This window comes from Tupaia chinensis, unplaced genomic scaffold (assembly GCF_000334495.1).
Source record: "Tupaia chinensis unplaced genomic scaffold, TupChi_1.0 Scaffold143697_1, whole genome shotgun sequence".
Lineage (NCBI taxonomy): Eukaryota > Metazoa > Chordata > Mammalia > Scandentia > Tupaiidae > Tupaia > Tupaia belangeri.
This window is the reverse complement of record NW_006203545.1, coordinates 78,737-84,640: the sequence shown is the minus strand read 5'-3', so window position 1 is coordinate 84,640 and position 5,904 is coordinate 78,737. Positions and strand designations below refer to the sequence as shown.

The window sequence follows — 5,904 nt, the reverse complement described above, 5'->3', positions numbered from 1 at the left end:
CAATCAGGACAGTGCAGTGTGTACTGATCGATCAATGCAATAGAATTGATATTCCAGAAATAAATGTGCATACATATTACCCATTGATTTCCAACAAAAATTACAAGACCATTTGATGGGGGAAAAAATAAATAAAACTCTTTTCAACAAAAAAAAAAAAAAAAATGTAGGACTATTTTTTAAATAGGAGCTAAGTACCTAAGACAGTATCATGCACTGAGAAGGCATTATGGAAGGAAGGAAGGAAGGAAGGAAGGAAAAAGGAAAGGGAAGGAAAGGGAAGGGAAGGGAAGAGAAGAGAAGGAAAGAAAGGAAGAAAGGACAAAAGAAAGAAAAGAAAGAAAGAAAGGTCCAGTAGATGGTGTAGCAGTTACATCGCCAGACTCTCACATGGCCGACTGAAGTTCAAGTCCCAGACCTACTGGTTCGAAACTCACAGGGCGTACGTGCATGAGTACTCAAGATCTCAGGAGGAGAAGGAATCATGGCAAAGCTATCCCCACTGGTGGGGAAGGGGTGGATTTCTCACTTTCCTCGACTGTCTCTATCTCAGGCAGGTACATGTGCCCCAAGACAAAAACCTCTTAAAAAAAAATAAATAAAATAAACAAAACCTGTAGGAGATGGCTAGAGAAATGAATGATGGGAGAAAGATTTGTCAATGTAACCTTTTTCCCATCACCCTGTTTTTTTTTTTTTTTAAACTATGTGGATATACCATTGCAAAACAATAAAACAACACATCAATTTAACAAAACTCTTCCCCATACCCATGAAATTTAAGTACAAGCCATTCTCAGATCCCAGAATAGTTACCCCAAAGAACACTATATTCGTAGAAACCAGAGTTTAATGAAACCTAAAGGAAGAATGGAACATGGAAATATTCTTGGTTTCAGACTCACTAGAATGCTTGTTCATTCATGTAAGTAGCACACAATCCAGCAAATTCCTACTAATAGATTAATTTTGAGACTATGAATTCATATCTGAGAGGAAAATGGATTTTGCATACTGTCACTTCTCTAAGGGAATTAGATTTAAGACATTCTTGCCTTGCAGAAAAGTTTAAAATTTTTCAATTGAGATCACTAGGTTTTACCTAAAGTATATTTTCTTTCCACTACATCACGTCTTAAAATCGCTTCAATTCCCTATCTTCTGCAAGGCACAGTTTCTGGCACTAAGGTGCTGTTGACATGGACTCCATCTTATAAAACAGAGCCTACTATCTCCAGTAAGCAGATACTTTCAATCCTATACCACAGTGACTCTTTCCATTGCCTCTTGCTATGGAATTGCTAAGCTGGTGAAGCCTGTCTCTTAGGGAGGGTTTCTCTCTCATCCCATTTGTTTCGGCTAGAAAATCACTCTCAGCACATTCCTACACTAAAGCTGCAACTGATGCTTCTCAAGCCTAAGCCCCTAGGGACCCAATGAGAAGTCCTCTTCCAGTGTTCCTCTAGGCCCTGGCTTTCATCATTAAATTTTTCAGTCTTTGAACAGTGTTTTCTTCTGCTACATATTTTTCTGTAACAATGAAATATGGCTCTAGGTTTTGCCTTTTTTTGTCTTCTATCCTACTACACCTTGCCCAAAGTTGTAGGTTTTTTTTTTAACTATTGGGTCATTGGGAAAGTCATGACACATTTTTGCATACAAAAACATAGAAAAATACATCATGATTTTCTAAACAACCTAATATTTAATCTACTTAGGAAACTGAGTTCCTAACTGCTTAAACTGCTTATTATTTCTATCTCTTCTCCAACACATACAGCATTAATGCTAGGAAATGAGTATTTGCCTTCCTTGTTATTTTTTTCTAGACATTACTTTCTTTTAACATACTCTATTTCTTAAATTCCAGTATCTTCTCTACCAGAAACAAATTATTTAGTTTTAAATTTACTAAAAGTATTTACTGTTCAAACAAATCTTTCCCCCTTTCTAGAATGGCTATTCCATGGAGAAACGTTTTTCTTATCAGCCCAATATTGAGCCTATCCAAACTTGAGCTAAATTTACCTTTTTGCCTAGTTTCTTTCAATGCCTCACTTTGCTGGAGCTTGTCTTGAGTGCTAATTCTTGAGCACATTTCTACAGAGCACAAATTATATTCATAATTAAAACCTATAATGCCTACCTTACCTTGAAAATTCCCCAAGCATATTTTGTGTAGTCTCTGTATCTTCCTAGTCTTCCCTAATCTTTAAGATGCATTTCAAATTACTTTTAACATCATCCCTGATTTGTGACCTCTATTTTCGAATTTCCTGACCTTCTTTGAAGGAATCATTCCATTGACATTTTGCCTTTTCCCGTTTATATTAATTTGGAACTCAGGCTCCTGCTTCATTCTAGTAACAACTCAGTCCGTTTCCCTTTTCCAATATTCTGACATACAACATTTAGATCTTCTTGAATCTCAATTCCCTCTTACACACTACTACTTCCATTTCAAATCTCATCTTGTCACTTCTGTTAAGTCTGTCTTTAATTTCTCAAGTTTGCTCCTTAAAAAAGTGCTTTTTCCTCCAGTTCTAACCGATTGTATTTTTTGTTTCCATTCTTCCATTACTCTGTAAGAACACTGAAGCATAAATTTTAAACTACTCCAGCACCTCAAGTTCCTTTAAAAAATCATAATTAGAACCAAAACATTCCAATCATCATTCTTGTTACTGGTGTTCATATTAAAAATAATTTTATTATTTTTTCTCATCTTCAATGTATTAAAGGATCCTTAATTACCACCACCAGCTGCCCCATCCATTCCTTTCCTAAAGTTTGTTTATTCTGTGAGAGAGACAGGGACAAAAACAGAGCCTCCCAACAGGGTCATGACACTGGTAATCTAACCCAAGCTTCAGCCAGTCCTCAACCATGAATGAGCACAGGCATGTATGCATTCAGCATACTCAGGAAGGTCTCCTCATTTGAACATTGAACTTGCCCATGTGGGTCAGCCGCACAGTGTCACAATTTTCTGCCACGCCACTGTCTGCCTGCCCATTCCTTTTTTTATTTGATACCATCTTCATAATTTGATATTCATAGTCACCTATCAGGGAGTCACAATTTGGATTCAGCAATCAAATTTTATGTGATCAGAGCACATAAAATTATCAAAATCAAAGCCAACTTGAGATCAAGTAGTAAGAACAACTTTTAAAACATCTGAACAAATCACATAATCCCAAGATTTGTTCTTACAGAAGTTTCTGCTCTCGTCTAAAGGGAAGTCAAAACGATAAGAGTATCAGAATTTGACCAGTCTTTCTTCCTTTCTTTTCTTTCTGGAGATGTTTGCTATAAGGCACGTGCACTTGCCAAAGAGAGAGATACAGAGAGAAGGAAAGTGAGAAATCGCCCCGTGGGGATGGCTATGCTGCAATCCCTTCTCTCCCATTCTCCTCTAGGGATTTTGAGTACGGGAGTGGGCCCAGTGTGAGTTTTAAGCTGCCAGATCCAGGACTCGAACTGTGGTCGACTATGTGGGAGTCTGGCAATGTAACCATTACGCCATCTGCTGGTCCCAGGCATTTGATCAGACTTTCTATACCACCTAGCCAGACCCGGAACTAAATATGCCCTGCAGGTACTGCTGAGCACAGTATCAAAACCTGGAGCCCTAAATGGCTGGGATGTAGAATACACTAAAATCGAACCCTTCTCTCAGTCTTGGCAGAAGTTTGTCTACCCGCTCATTTCAGGGCCGAGCAGCAGCAGTCATTTCACCAGCACCCATGTAAAAGAGTGTCTCGGCACCCCCTGGTCAAACTTGTCCTTTCTCAAAGTCGGCTTCCAGCCTTTCCGGCTTACAGTCCAGAACATGCACACCTGCCTCTATAAAACATGGACCCTTGCTCATATAAAAACTGCGACTCAAAAAAAAAAAAAAAAAGAAGACCAGCAGTTAGCGTAATGGCTATGTCGCTGGACTCCCATGTAGCTGACCACGGTTCAAGTCCCAGACCCGACGGTTTAAAACTCACGCCGGGTGCGTGTGCATGCGTGCCCAAGATCCTGAGAGGAGAATGGAGAAGGGATTGCGGCGTGACCATCCCCCCTGGGGGGTGATTTCTCGCTTTCTGTCTCTCTGTCTCTGTCTGTCTGGCGAGCGCATGCGCCCTATAGCAAAAAACTCTCAAAAAAAAAAAAAAACAAAAACAAAAACAAAAAAAAAACAGCCACTCTCCAATGGACAGAACCCTTGTAAGCCGCAACAACCATGACAGCTCTAAGTCGTGGTAGGCCTGGCCTGCTTCTGCCACAGCGCGATGCCTTGGCAGAGCCGGAGCATACACCCGCAGCATCACTGGGCAACACCGGCCTTCCAGGTCCTCACGCCGGATGTGAGGGAGCCCGGCCCGTGAGGCCTCTGGCTCTCCTGTGAGGAAAATGGAAAATGCAGGTGAAGCGGCACGGAAACCTGAACACTTACGTAGAGTTTCTACAGCAGCTATTGAAGACGGCGGCTTAAAACTGTGGGCGTACTGCCTTGGGACGCCCAGAACCAGACTAACTTACCCGCCTCGACGCACCTGGCCGCGCGCTGAAGGAAGATGGCGCTGGGGTCCTGTCCGCAGCTACGCCTTTATATGCTGGAGTGGGCGGAGTCAAAGGCACGCTTCCGGTGGGCAGCGCCTGCTAAGGAGGAAAAAAAGGGGCGGGTCACACGGCCCACTTTCTCTTTCCAAACTGGCCAATCAGACAACGGAGCGGTGCCTCCATAGGAAATAGTACTACAGCTGAGACATTAGGGGTGTGGTTCTAATATGGGTCCCTCGGGACAGAGTGAACTGCGGAGCTGAGCGTTAGTGTTCCGCTACCCGGCATAATGCAGCCGCTCTGGTGGAGAACGTCTTTCCTTCCATGTTGTAGCAGTCACTTGGCAAGCATGCTTGTTCTTCCACCTAGTCACACATTTATCCCACTTGGTCATGAGCGAACTTTGAGACTGCCTACAACCCAAAGCAAGTCACACGTAAGTCTGTTATGGTATACCTGCTCTCTCCAAAGCATGCCCGAATGCTAACTATGATTACCATATAATATTTTATCCAAACTGGGACTCTTATAAATGAAAGGGCAATATAATTAATTAAAATGTGTGTTCTTGAGGTTTTGAGATTTTATATTTGGTGAACCTATAAGGAGTGCAATTCAAAATTTGTTTTTAAAAATAGTTCTAAAAATTAACTATATTAAGGCAAAAACTTTCTTCATGTCTATATGATAATAGAAGCATTAAAAACTTTTGGACATGTGTTAATGTAGTTAGAGCTTTAGCCTTCATTGTCATTTTTTAAAAGAGATTTTTGCTATAGGGCCTGTATGCTCATTGGAGAGACAGAGAGACAAAGCGAGAAATCATACCCCATGCGAATTAAGGCTGCAATCCCTTCTCTTCCATTCTCCTCTTGGGATCTTGGGCATGCATGAACACACATCCACTATGAGTTTTTAAGTTTCTGGGTCTGGGACTAGAACCACAAAAGTCCAGCTATTATGCCACCTGCTGGTCTCAACCTTCATTGTCTTTGTTACTGAGTCTCTAATATTTTCTGAAAAACATTTTTTAAATAATTATTTGTATTTAATTTTTATTTATTATTTTTTTAATTCAACCAGAGAGAGAGAAAGAAAAGGGAAATTGAGGGACCATCAGTGGACATAATGGCTATGTCGCTGGACTCCCACATGGTCGACTGCAGTTCAAGTCCTGGACCCAGTGGCTTAAACTCAGACTGGGCACGTGTGCGTGCGTACCCAAGATCCCGAGAGGAGAATGGAGGAGAAAGGATTGCGGCGTGGCCATCCCCCTGGGGGGTGATTTCTCACTTTCTGTCTCTCTCTGTCTCTGTCTGTCTGGTGACCACATGCACCCTATAGGAAAAA

The 5,904-nt window shown here is 41.3% G+C and overlaps 1 protein-coding gene across 5 annotated transcripts in view; it reads right to left on the bottom strand.

Annotated features, from left to right (window-relative positions):
- LOC102475894 (cytochrome c oxidase subunit 7B2, mitochondrial) overlaps nt 1-5,904 on the bottom strand; it is a 157,578-nt gene that overhangs the window by 136,787 nt on the left and 14,887 nt on the right. For 4 of the 5 annotated variants that reach the window (XR_336884.1, XM_014582633.2, XM_006164720.3 and 1 more), the window contains exon 3: nt 4,534-4,653. The gene's annotated coding sequence lies outside the window, so the exon portion shown is untranslated. The remainder of the gene's footprint in view (nt 1-4,533; nt 4,654-5,904) is intronic. The other variant, XM_027766796.1, reaches the window with a different exon arrangement.